The sequence below is a fragment of the Staurois parvus genome, unplaced genomic scaffold, assembly GCF_062004578.1.
Source record: "Staurois parvus isolate SC_StPar_1 unplaced genomic scaffold, SC_StPar_1.0 ptg000017l, whole genome shotgun sequence".
Taxonomy (NCBI): Eukaryota; Metazoa; Chordata; class Amphibia; order Anura; family Ranidae; genus Staurois; species Staurois parvus.
Window position 1 is genome coordinate 10,764,680 of NW_028317813.1, and position 14,558 is coordinate 10,779,237.

The window sequence follows — 14,558 nt, forward strand, 5'->3', positions numbered from 1 at the left end:
AGCAAGTACGTGTTTTCAAGCACAGACAGAAAATAGAAACCTTTGTGTGTGCTTTTGAATGCGTGTGCTGCGTGTTCAGTTTGTGTGTGCTACTTTTGAGTGTGCTCTGTATGTTTTGCATGCTATGACTGAGCATGTTCTGAATTCACAGTTTGTGTGCAGTGTCTGTGTGTGCTCTCTAACTTTGCATGAAGTGTCTGTCTTTACCGTCTCCATGCTTTGACCGTGCAAGCCGCACAAGAGCAGACTGTCGCGAATGTGCGCACCATAGGCAGGCACGGCCCTCCATTTTGTTAAGAGTTCTCCATGTTCTCCCCTCATTTCCCCCCCTCGCTCTCTGAGAGGTACAGTGACATTTGGCCAGTGTGTGTGTGTGTTAGGAGTGTCACAGGAGGCCAGAGCCCAGCAGGGGGCTAGGAGCTATAAAATCCCCAAGGGAGCTGGGGCCTCGCTGTCCCAAAAGCCTGTGCAATTTAACACCTCATAAAAAGATAATGCAGCCTTCCCAGGAGTTCAAAAGACATTCCAAGGAAGCACTACCAGATAACCTTTTTAAAAATCCATTTTTCCCCTATGTATCATATCTTGGAATATGGGAGACTTACATAAAAACCAGGCATATCGTCAGATTGGCCAAGAGGAGACGAACAGTTTGATAGGTCACTCTCCTTGTCTCGAATACATAGGAAAGCAGAAAAGTAGATCTCGTGAACCATTCAGTGTAGAATTTCATAATTGATATCTAATCAATCCTCAGACGTGTCTGCATAATGATCTACCCGCGGGTGGAGTGTCACTTGTGCATATGAAGAGTTATGAGCCAAAATATGAACTAAACAAGATTTTGGCTCTAGTTTAAGTCTACGCCCAGACCTTCCCACCCTAAACGAGGTATTGGTCCTTGACTTCAGAGACACCCCCTGCTGGGGAACTACAAATTGGGTTGTCAGGCCTAAGAAAAGTTAAGTTGAAGAAGTCTCCCATTTTAACATCAGAACCACCTGGGGAGACCCGTACCCTTTCGCTCTGAAACTTGATCTGCAAACCCAAGGCTGATTGGCAAGTACTTTAACCCTTTAACCTCCTTCTGTTACCTCTTTGCTGTGCTGTTGTTCTCTGTATATTTACATATATATTGGTTACATCTTTTTTCTGTAAATATTTTTATTGCACCCTTTTTGACCCTTTAGTAATAAATCTTTCCTTCTGAAAGTGTTTTACTGTTTCTATAGCTCTTAATTGCAATTTGCGAATTCCTGCCTCTAAAAAGAGCGCTACTATGTTTGTTTAACCCTCTGTATAACCGGCCTGCAGTGAACGTGTTATACAGACGATTATCTCAACCAATATAGTGTTATAGCTGATATTGCCAAGTTTCCTCTTTCTCTGTACAAAAAAGAGGTGGTGGCAGTGTGAAGGGTTAATTGCATAATTAACCTGACCCAGTAACAATCGTTCAGGCTACCGGTACATAGATTGTTGTCCAATTAGCTGGAAAATCGTTGTGCAGGGTGCAGCTGGGTGTGGAATTGTTACGCACGTGACATCACGCTTTTAGATTGGCTAGTCCTTCGGTCACGAGTTTGGTGAGAAGGGTTGGGGTCTGACACCGCGTTCGTCACATATTGGTGGCAGCGATCGTGGGATCGTTACATATTGGTGGCAACGATCTTGCGTCCGTCACACAGACTGTCAAAGGTGGGAGGGGGGATGCCACACTGAGGAGGAGAGCAGAGAGAGTGGTAGTGCATTGGACCTGAAGGTGTAGAACCTAATGTGGAATTCCAGACTATAACTCTCTACTCTTCAGTCTGCTCCCAACCCACTTCCAACTCCTATTCTAATCACCCTGCAAAAGGAACATGCTTATACTTCTCTATTCTCAGGATGCTTCAGTCCAGTCGTGTGATTTCCCCAATGGTTGCAATGGGAGAGAAGAGAGTGCCAACAATGAATGGAATGCCTGGACAGTGACATCACCGATAGGCTTATTATGGAGTATCCATTGTTGGTTGACCAGAGCATCCTGAGAATAGGTAAGTACAAGCATCTTCCTTCTACAGGGTAGTTAGCATAGTATTTAGAAGAGTGGTGGGAGCAGAGGTTCACTTTTCACGTGCAGTCATCATTGCTTTGCACTAAAAAGGATTCACAGACAAAGATATTGTTGCTACTATGATTGCACCTAAATCAACCATTTATCAGATAATCAAGAACTTCAAGGAGGGAGGTTCAATTGTTGTGAAGAAGGCTTCAGGGAGCCCAAGAAAGTCCAGCAAGCACTAGGATGTTTATTAAAGTTAATTCAGCTGTGGGCTCGAGGCACCACCAGAGCAGAGTCCGCTCAGGAATGGCAGCAGGAAGATGTGAGTGCATCTACATGCACAGTGAGGCGAAGACCTTTGGAGGATAGCCTTGTGTCAAGAAGCAAGGCAAACAAAGCCACATCAGACTGATATCCTGCAAAACGTACAGGGATTGGACTGCTGAGGTCTGGGGTAAAGTCATTTTCTCTGATGAAACCCCTTTCCAACTGTTTGGGGCTTCCGGAAAAAAACTTGTACGAAGAAGGTGAAAAAGGTGAAAGGTGAGAGCTACAATCAGTCCTGTGTCATGCCAACAGTAAAGCATCCTGAGACCATTCATGTGTGGGGTTGCTTCTCAGCCAAGGGAATGGGCTCACAATTTTACCTAAGAACACAGCCATCAATAAAGAATGGTACAAAAACATCCTCTGAGAGCAACTTCTCCCAAACATCCAAGAACAGTTTGGTGACGAATAATGCCTTTTCCAGCATGATGGAGCACCTTGCCATAAGGCAACAGTGATAACTAAGTGGCTTGGGGGACAAAACATCAAAATTTTGGGTCTATAGCCAGGAAACTCACCAGGCCTTATTCCCATTGAGAACTTGTGGTCAATCCTCAAGAGACTTGTGACCAAAAAACCCCCCACAAATTCTGACAAACTCCAAGCATTATGCAAGATTTGGCTGCCATTAGTCAGGATGTGGCCCAGAAGTTGATTGACAGCATGCCAGGGTGAACTGCAGAGGTCTTGAAAAAGAAGTTTCAACACTGCAAATATTGACTCTTTGCATAAACTTTAAGTAATTGTCAATACAAACTTTTGACACTTCTGAAATGCTTGTAATTATACTTCAGTATACCATAGTAACATCTGACAAAAAAGATCTAAAAACACTGAAGCAGCAAACTTTGTGAAAATTAATATTTGCATCATTCTCAAAACCTTTGGCCAGGGCTGTACAGGATAGGATTGGAGGATAAAACAGTTTAGGTCTGTAGGCTTATAACCATGTCAGATAAATCAAGGCTAGTACCACAGATTGCACATGTATGGTAACTAAAGGCTAACTCTCTGCTCATTTGGCAGTAAAAAATAAAAAACTACTAGTCACTGGTGCTAACTTAATTTTTTTTCTCGCCATCATACACTAAGAAATAAATTCTGGGATGGAAACGTTGGGCTGCCACACTGCTAGGTACACCACTGTAACCATGGCTGAGTATGCACCCCCTCTTGACACCCATTATTGAGAACAGAAAGCACATAAACTGTGATGGCTGGATAATTACTCTTTTCAGGAAATGTACACCAATTATGTAAAACTCCAATGCACCATTTATATAAACTGTACTAAGGAGTATCGCTCAAAGTTTTGTATTCTGTTGAGAAAAAAATCCTTAGTAAAGCAGTTGAAGAAAAGAACCCTCGCCTTCATTCAATCTTTTGTGTAAGTTAGCAGCATGTAAGTAAGTACAATTGCTTTAAAGCTACAGGCAGTCAGGCACAGCAGTGAAGCCTTACAGTATGCAGGATGATAACAGAACTGATGTTACAAGCAGGGGCGGACTGACCATTTGGGAACTCGGGCACTGGGTCAGTAGGTGGCCCCATGAAGTGCCCTTTGTACCTTTCATAGGCTTTTTTGGGTGTGGTTCGAGTGTGGGCTAGGACACAGGGGCCCCATAATCCCCTATTGCCCGGGGGCCCCATGAGTTGTCAGTCCACCCCTGGTTACAAGTAATTTCACCGAATACCTGGAAGAACAAATGCATGGCAGTGGTGACCGGAGAGGGTTCTCTATTGCAACAGCCATGATGTCTGGACACCTGTGTTCCGCCAGTCTCAGATGGCAAAATGGCATCCTCCTGATAACCATGGAATCATGAGGCCTCTATAGTGACAAGTACTGAATACTCATATCCAGGCCTATGGTCTACAAAGTGTAATCAATACAGTGCTTATACAGTTCTTTGGCACTGATAGGACCAGTGTGGGGCTACAGCCCACTGTCCCTAGAAAGATGTGTTACACTTGGTGCCCTCTTTAGGTCTAGGAACTGGCTTAACAACGTAAGCATTAAGAGGATCCCTACATAAAGGTGTAATCTGTGAATCTTCTCTGGCAGTACCTCTGCTCTGTTGGGAGCATGGGATTGGTCTTTTTTAATCTTCTCTAGGAGAACCCCCATTCAGTTGGGCCCAGTCATAATAACTAGGACTACATACTGAGAAACATACACTTCTCCCCCAGGCTGTTCCATTTACTTCTTTTGAATCTTAAATAGAGAAGGTCCAGTCATTGAACCTGAAATAGAGACAGTCCATTCATTGGATGTCTTTTTCTTTAGCTTTATTCTAAATAACTAGTAAAGATGACATGGCCATTAGAACCTCAGTTTTTCTCAGCTAACAGTGTGTAGCACCCTCACTGTTGCTAGTTGCTAGTGTAAGTAAATTTATTTTGGCTCCCCTGTAGGCAGAGGAGCAAGAGTTAATTGTGTTTAGGAGACTGTGCGGTGTTTCAAAGGCTGTGGCTCTGTTACATCCCCCCCCCTTTTCAAACTCTGGATATTTCCAGATCATTGTGTGTGGAGGAATAGAGGCTGCAGTCTGAATATTTATGGAGTTTCAATCACTCCCTGGGATGGTGGGCCTAGAAGGTGGGGAAGCAATGCATAAATACTCACAGAAGACTGGCAGTCTAGTAGCAGTAATAAATAAAATAACTAGTGCAGCACTAAATTTAAACAAACGCATCTAGAATATATATAATATGTGCAAAACAATCCACATACCAATCAATATATCATATGGACCAATCCACAGAGAAAAAGTGGACTTTTTATATTTTTTGTACTGATTTAATCATCAATCAATAAAATGCATGTCAAAACATGAATGTTCTGTAGTGCAAAGAAAAATAAATGGCCAGCTTCTTCTTCCCAGTAACACCAGCAATGTGCACTTTTCCACCTATATGCACTCACCAGAAGGTTAAATGGTAACTGCATAAAACATGATCATCCCTGCGTCTTAATTCCTGGTCATCGAATTCCAAAGTCCTAGATGATAAGAGCTTACACCACACAGCAGAGACAGAGGTACATAGTGTAATATGTTTTATTTAAAATAGCATAAAACAAATCTAAACAACCACGTGGATGCATCAAATAAAACTGTCTGGACTTACAGATATGGCCACCGCTCTCAGTACAGGCGGTGTGACGTCAGCACGTAAAGTCATGTGCATGCACGTCCTCAGGGGATACGCCTACTTCTCACGTCAATCATACTCCTTAACCACTTGCCAACCACGCTATAGCTGAATGACGGCTATAGCGTAGTTGTCCAGTTCTGGGAGGGCGTCATATGATGTCCTCCCAGAATGCGCCCTCCTGCGCGACCCTGGGGGTGTACACCCAGCGATCTCCATGATCTCTGTGTCCTACAGACACAGCTGATCACGTGATGTGGTAATAGACCAATCACAGCGGCATTGTACCACGTGATCAGCTGTGTCCAATGACACAGCAGACTACCAGTAAATGCAGTTGCCGGTTATCGGCTGCACTTTCCTCATGCTGTCGCAGCGTGAGGAAAGTACTGCTGATATCTGGCAATTGTCAGAGGATGGATCGGCACCGATCTTCAGGGCACTGATGATTAGTGCCCTGATAATCAGTGCCCAGCAGTGCCACCCACCAGTGCCGCCCACCTGTGCCCAGCAGTGTTGCCCACAAGTGCCCAGCAGTGCCACCCACCTGTGCCCATTAGTGCCCAGCAGTGCCACCCACCTGTGCCCATCAGTGTCTAGTAGTGCCACCCACCTGTGCCCAGCAGTGCCGCCAGTCAGTACCCAGCAGTGCCGCCAGTCAGTGCCACCCATCAGTGCCCATCCTTGTTGCATATCAGTGTAGCATCATCACTGCCGCCTCATCAGTGCCAGTTTATCAGTGCAGCCTATCAGTGCTGCCTATCAGTGCCCACCAGTATTGTCTATCCGTGCCACCTCATTAGTGCCACCTATCCATGCCCATCAGTGCTGCCTATCAGTGCCTATCAGTGCAGCCTCATCAACGCACATCAGTGAAGGAGGAAAATTACCTGTTTGCAAAATTTTATAACAGAAACAAAGAAAAACTTTTTTTTTCAAATTTTTTGCAATTTTTTTGTTTATAGAGCAAAAAATAAAACACCCAGCGGCGATTAAATACTACCAAAATAAAGCTCTATTTGTGTGGAAAAAAATGATAAAAATGTCATAATGGTACAGTGTTGCATGACCGCGCACTTGTCATTCAAAGTGCGGCAGCACTGAAAGCTGAAAATCGGCCTGGGCAGGAAGGGGGTATAAGTGCCCGATAAGCAAGTGGTTAAAGAACGAGCCTTACGAAAGACTACATGAGGCTTCTTGGGCAAAAGATCACGTAGGACTGGGTCACTCTTCAAAATGTCCCAATGTCTCCTTAATATTCCTAAAATGTGTGTTTGTCGGATGGAAAAACCTGTAATGAATAGACAGACAGTATTTACATCAGATGTCTTTGTTTTAGTGGTCAATAGACCTCCTCTGTCCATTTCTACCACAGATCGAATAGTGTCATCAAGTATATTACCTTCATATCCCTTTTCAATAAATCTTTCTTTACAGGGAAGGTTTCTGTCCCTGTAATAAGTGTGTGATTTGTAAAGTGGAGGGTGTCCGCCTGAACAGGATTAATTCCTTTTCATCAGTAATAACAGGGAATAGTTATCAGATTAATTCCCTCATTATTTGCAATGTGAAATATGTTGTTTATCTTTTGGAATGTTCTTGTAGGAAACAGTATATAGGAAGAACAACTAGATGATTAAAGGACCGGTTGAGGGAACATATTTATAACATCAAAAAAAGATTTAAAGAGCATTCCCTTTCAACATATTTTCAGGAATGTCATCATAAGAACTCGAGGGATATTAAGTTTGTGGGGATAGATAGGATTTGTCCACATTGGAGGGGATGTAACCAAAAAAGGGCAATGTCGATGCTTGAAATGAAATGGATATTTGAAATGGGAAGTTTAGCCCCTGAGGGTCTTAATATTGACTTTAATATTAATTGTTTTATTGATAACAGTTAGGAATGTATTGAGGTGATTTGGTTTGCAGTCGGTTTATGTATACTGAATACTATAATTGTTATGAATTTTTGTAATAAATAGCCTGCAGGATCTAAAATGGATATTTTTTTCCAACAGATTGGTGCGGATGTTATGCTAAATGATGTTTAGCATTAGTTATGTATTTTTTATATTTTTCATATGTACTATAGATTTACCTATCAGGGGTTATGCTTGAACTAAGTATTAATATGTTTTGTTGGTTATTTGGTAATTTTTATCATAAAATGCCTTTTGGTGTTGATATAGTTACAAATACAAGAAAATGGTGGTTGAGACTTTGATTGGATCAATGAGTTTTATAGTTATGTGCCCGCAGCTACAACAAAATGGTACTGCGGGTGTCTATCCTGCAGGCTATTTAAGGAGGAGTATGATTGATGGCAGCAGTAGACAGATCCCCTGAGGACGTGCATGCGCACAAAATGCATTGGGAGGTACCTTACGTGCTGACATCACGCTGCCTGTTCCTGTACTCAGAGCGGCGGCCATATCTGTAAGTTCGGAGAGTTTTATTTGATGCATTCACATGGTTGTTTAGCTTTGTTTTATGCTATTTTAAATATAACATTCTACACTGTATACCTCTGTCTGGGCTGTGTGGTGTGAGCTCTTTCCATCTAGGACTTTGGAATTCGATGATCAGGCATTGAGACGCAGGGATGATCACGGCGAATATGTTTTATGGAGTTACCATTTAGCCTTCTGGTGAGTGCATATAGGTGGAGGACTGCACATTGCTGGTGTTACTGGGAAGAAGAAGCTGGCCATTTCTTTTTCTTTGCACTATTGGGACATTATTCATTATTTGACACATACTTTATTGATTGGACTTTTTATATTTTTTGTACTGATTTAATCATCACTTTTTATTGGTGCATATGATATCTTGATTGGTATGTGGATTGGTTTGCACATATTATATGTATTCTAGATGTGTTAGTTTAAATTTAGTGCTGCACTGGTTCTTTTATTTATTATAGATTCCTTAGTCTAGTAGCAGTGTCCAGGGTCCAGCCATCTGGTGGAGACCCCTATGCTGGGGGCTTTGCCCCCTGGCATGGAAGAGAGAGAGCAAGGAGACAGAGGGAAGGGAAGCTCCAGGACATCACTCAGCCTGCGTTTCAGCTAGGCTTAGCTGTAGACTTCAAGCAAAGCCAAAAGCAGCCTGTTCAGCAGAGAGGCCAGTGCAGCAGTTTAGCTTAGTAGTGGGAGTAATGGCCTCAGACAGTGCCTGTAATGCACAAGTTCTTTCATCCTGAGGGACAACAGACGTAACCGGGATTGTTATAATAAACAGTATCTCACTAGTTCTACAAGTTCCATCTACTTTTGGTCATGCAGTGATGTGGGATTGATGACAGGTCCGCCAGACTGTAGGTGGCAGCATGTGGTGAGCAGCAAGATGACCGCCCCGTGGTTTCGTAAGTATGAGTCATACGTAAGTAGAATATTCGTAACTTGGGGACTGCCTGTCACGTACCTGATAGGAGTTTGAATTGACGAGGTCAGCCTCTCTTGTATCTCCAACCCAGGCCCCACTGAAGGTGGGACAGATAGTGCCGAGGGACAGGTGAAACGCGAGTGCCTGCGGATATTGATTGCAGAATTTGCGGCTGGAGGTGTAACCTCGGTAAATCAAGCAGGGCATCCAGTCAGGAACAGAGGAGATGCTGGAATGGCCAGATGAGGCTAAGGAAGCACTGCACTGGAACTGCAAGATCTGGATACGTGGCTTGCCGGAACTTCTGATAAGCATGAGGCCGAAAAACACCATGACAACTGGAACTGATATAATAGATAGCCATAACAAGCACTCGGCAGGCCTGTAGAGCCAAACTGGAGCCGGAAGCATAGTCAGAGTAAATAGCCAGGGTCAGCAATGAGAAGTCGATGAGGTACTGGAACATCAGACAGGGAAGAGGTCAGGAGCAGGAGCATAAACAGAATCTAAGAGCAGGTCAATGGCAAGCCGGGTCAGTAACGGATACATACAGGATACAGCAGGACGCAGGAATTAGCTGAAGACCAGTCAGCACTGACAGAGAGTAAGAGCCTCCTTTAAATAGTCTGTCTGGTGCAAAAAACTGTGGGCATGCTCCCGTGTGTGCATGTGCGAGCCTATGCTCATTTTTATTAGCAATGCGCCCATGCTCATTGCTGTGAGCGATGTTGCGCGCATGCGCATTTCTATGCGGCAGTCGCCGTGCAGGAATTCCCTTACACTACCTGTACTCATCGGACAATTGTTATATATTTATAGTTAATTCCTAGTCATACTTCTGACACTGCACCCTGGATAATTCAGCAGGGGTTGACAAATAATATAACAAAGGAAGAACTCTAGAACACAGAAATGTGGAAGAAACCTGGCAAAGCAGTAAAACATTCAGTGCAATTAAGCAGGCACTAGGGAACCAAATCCCTACATATTCCTCTGCTTAAAGGATCTCAGTCCCCACAGATCCGTGACAAAAACGCAACTGTCATAAAAGACAATTTTCCTGAAAATTCCAAATATGATGGCTATTCATAAGGAAATAATAAACAGCAGACATGAGTAAAGACAAAAAGTGCATTATACCGCATTACCTCAACATATTTTTATGCCAGTCAGGGCAAAGACCAAGGCATTACAATTCCCATACACTTTACTGCTGACTAGGAATGAAATTTACGTTAAGGCTAACCATAAGTTAATGAAGTTTAGGGTAACGATAAGTTAATAAAGTTTAGGGTAACGATAAGTTATGAGGTTTAGGGTAATGATAACTTAATGAAGTTTAGGGTAACGAAAAGTTATTGAAGTTTAGGGTAACGATAAGTTAATGAAGTTTAGGGTAACGATAAGTTAATGAAGTTTAGGGTAACAAAAAGTTAATGAGGTTTAGGGTAACGATAAGTTAATGAGGTTTAGGGTAACGATAAGTTAATGAAGTTTAGGGTAACGAAAAGTTAATGAGGTTTAGGGTATCGGAAAGTTAATGAAGTTTAGGGTAACGATAAGTTAATGAAGTTTAGGGTAACGAAAAGTTAATGAGGTTTAGGGTATCGATAAGTTAATGAAGTTTAGGGTAATGAAAAGTTAATGAAGTTTAGGGTAACGATAAGTTAATGAAGTTTAGGGTAACGAAAAGTTAATGAAGTTTAGGGTAACGAAAAGTTAATGAGGTTTAGGGTAACGATAAGTTAATGAAGTTTAGGGTAACGATAAGTTAATGAAGTTTAGGGTAACGAAAAGTTAATGAGGTTTAGGGTAACAATAAGTTAATGAAGTTTAGGGTAACGAAAAGTTAATGAGGTTTAGGGTAACGATAAGTTAATGAAGTTTAGGGTAACGAAAAGTTAATGAAGTTTAGGGTAACGAAAAGTTAATGAAGTTTAGGGTAACGAAAAGTTAATGAGGTTTAGGGTAACGATAAGTTAATGAGGTTTAGGGTAACGATAAGTTAATGAAGTTTAGGGTAACGATAAGTTAATGAGGTTTAGGGTAACGAAAAGTTAATGAGGTTTAGGGTAACGAAAAGTTAATGAGGTTTAGGGTAACGATAAGTTAATGAGGTTTAGGGTAACGATAAGTTAATGAAGTTTAGGGTAACGATAAGTTAATGAGGTTTAGGGTAACGAAAAGTTAATGAGGTTTAGGGTAACGATAAGTTAATGAAGTTTAGGGTAACGAAAAGTTAATGAAGTTTAGGGTAACGATAAGTTAATGAAGTTTAGGGTAACGATAAGTTAATGAAGTTTAGGGTAACGATAAGTTAATGAAGTTTAGGGTAACGATAAGTTAATGAAGTTTAGGGTAACGATAAGTTAATGAAGTTTAGGGTAACGATAAGTTAATGAAGTTTAGGGTAACGATAAGTTAATGAAGTTTAGGGTAACGATAAGTTAATGAAGTTTAGGGTAACGATAAGTTAATGAAGTTTAGGGTAACGATAAGTTAATGAAGTTTAGGGTAACGATAAGTTAATGAAGTTTAGGGTAACGATAAGTTCGACATAAACCTTAGCTGTTCGCAGTCAGAGAAAATAGCAAAGTATCGTGTTTATTCGCCAGCATAGCAACCAATATCAGTAATACACTTTCTGGCCTCTGAACTGTATTCTGGTTTTGGGCTTTGGTTAGGGAGAGCTCACAGAATGCAGAATTAAAATGATTCTAAAGGAGAGACATTTTGAACCTTAATGCATGTCCCAGTATTTGTATACTTACCTTAGCCCTATCTTGATCCAGCTCTGTGCCTGAGAGTAGACTCACAAGATTCATTTGTCATTGGCTCCTGCTGCTCCTGTTGCTGTCAATCAAATCCCATGAGGAGGGAGTGGGGGCAGGGCCAAGCTACATGGTGTGTGTCAATGGAAAAATGGCTCAGGAGCAGGGGCGGACTGACCATTTAGAAACTTGGGCACTGCCCGAGGGCCCAGGGTCAGTAGGGGGTATCATGAGATGCCCCTGGTACCTTTTTCATAGGCTTTTTTTATTTTGGGCAAGGACACAGGGGCCCCATGATTGCCTATTGCCCGGGGGCCCCATGAGTTGTCAGTCCCCCCTGCTCAGGAGCGAATCCACATGTGTCCCACCATATCAAGTGGCTTCCTATGGTGGCACACAGAGAAGAGGCGGTCCAGAGATAACCAGCAAGGGATCCTACAAGATGAGGTTCAGGGTCACTCTGTGTAATATCTTTACAGGTAAGTATAACCTCTTTTTTATTTTAGGGGAAAATGCTTTTAATATTGCTTTAGGGAGGGATTTCAGAGTAACTCTATTTTTGTGTGCAGTCATGGACACTATCAAAGTTTATTTGGAAGTATAGTAGCAGAATAGGGAACGATCTTTATAACTCTGCCCCAAATTACATCACCAATCTTGTCTCCAAATATCACCCAAACTGTACTCTACGCTCCTCGCATGACCTCCTGCTCTCTAGCTCCCTTGTCTCCTTCTCCCATGCTCGTCTCCAGGACTTCTCCAGAGCCTCCCCATCCTCTGGAACTCTCTACCCCAATTTATCAGACTATCGCCTACTGTGCTCACTTTTAGGCGATCTCTGAAAACATATCTCTTCAGAGAAGCCTATCCTGCCTTCAGCTAATAATGGAATCTTCTCTTCCTCCTACCAGTCCATCCCCCACAGTTATTACCTTTTGTACCACTAGCCCCTCCCTCTTAGATTGTAAGCTCCAAGGAGCAGGGCCCTCCTAACCCTCTTGTATTGAACTGTATTGTTGCTGTATTGCATCCTGTTATATTGTAAAGCGCTGAGCAAACTGTTGGCACTATATAAATCCTGTATAATAATAATCTTCAAAAGTGTGGTAAATGCTGGTGGTCATTGTAGAGAATGTCCATATTTATAATGAATGTGTTTTGCACTCTACTACATAAAATTTTGGAAACCTCTCATAGTAATTTTTCTGGCAGATATACCTTTCTTTGTGTGTCATAGCAACAACTTTAGTTGTTGTTACACTGCTGTACCCCCTTCCCCTTTGTTTTTTTTGGGGGGGGGATACTTTTTTCATGTTTTAATTTTTTTATTTTATGTAAGGTTAAAAAGGTGGGGTAGGGTTTAATGTATAGTAAAAGTGTTTAAATACAGTTCACATACTACTCACTGGAATATTTTGGTTCTTTTTGTCAGTAAAAAACACTTGCTGAATTGCTGATTCTTTTTTTTATTAAAAAAAATCTGGCTGTTGGGAATCCTGTTAATATGTGGCTTTGATTTTGTTCTTACAGGCTTTACACATCCGTCCTTGCCTAACTCCAATATTTTGGGGGACTTTCTACAGTGATAAAAATACACTATAATGCTATTTTTTTTGAAAGCCTGCTGTTCTGTCCTGTTGACGATGCAGCTTAATGAAAGTATATGGCAGTGCACATACTCAGTTCAATATCTGAGGTGTTTTCTCAGAGAAAAAATTATAGTGTAAAGTTGATTTCCACATTTACAAATAGCAATTGGGTGTCCTATTAAAATTTTGACTCGTCATCAATAAATTAATACCGAGAATGTTCTCACTCCAATATTTGTTTTCTTGAGGGGCTCCTAATAAAAATGGGTTCAAGTACAAATAAATTAACCACTTGACCTCTGGAAGGATTTACCCCCTTCATGACCGTAATTTTTTGCTATTCAGTACTGTGCTAATTTAACTGGTGATTGCTCAGTCATGCAACACCACCCAAATTATATTTATGGAATTTTTTCACGCAAATAGAACTTTATTTTGCTTTTATTTAATAACCACTGTTTTTTTATTTTTGCTATATAAATTACAAAATATACTGAAAATTAAAAAAACAAATTTTTCTAAGCTTCTGTTATAAAGTTTTGCAGACAAATACTCTCTCATCATAAATCTAAGCCAAAATGTAATCTGCCCCTTTTCTTTGTTAAAAATAACCCAAACCAGTGTACATTGTTCAGTCTGTGTGACTGTTAGAGTCTACTGTGGCATATATATATATATATATATGTGTGTGTGTGTGTATATATATTTTTTAAATTTTTTTATAATTATTATTTATTTATTTTTCAATTGATCAATCCTGATCCTGATGTTCTGACTACCTATCCCATTTATTGATGCCCTAAAATGTGAGGACAGTCCAAATACCCCCCCCCCTCCCCCCACAATGAACCCTTTTGGAAAAGAAGAAAGTCCTAAGTATTTATTAGGAGGCATGGCGAGTTTTTTTTAAATTGTCTTTCTTTGGTCACAATTTTTTGAAAACTGATGAAATTAAATAAAATATGTTTTTTTTCTCATACTTTTTTTTTACCTACTGTCACCAGTGCAGTACAGTGTCATCATATGACTGGTGTGGTGGTGATCAGGGATACTGACTGGTGACAATATGTAAGAAAATAATTCAATAATTTTTTCTTTTTTTTACATTTTTGTTTACATACTGTCATCAGAGTAGTTCAGTGTCACCATAAGCAATAGTTTTAACTGTCATGAATGTCTTTCATTCATGACAGCTAGCTTACAATTGTGATGCTGTGATTGGTTAGAGCTAATCACATGGTACAGGCTTCCTGGTACTATGTTATAGTTGTGGGCAATTCACAGC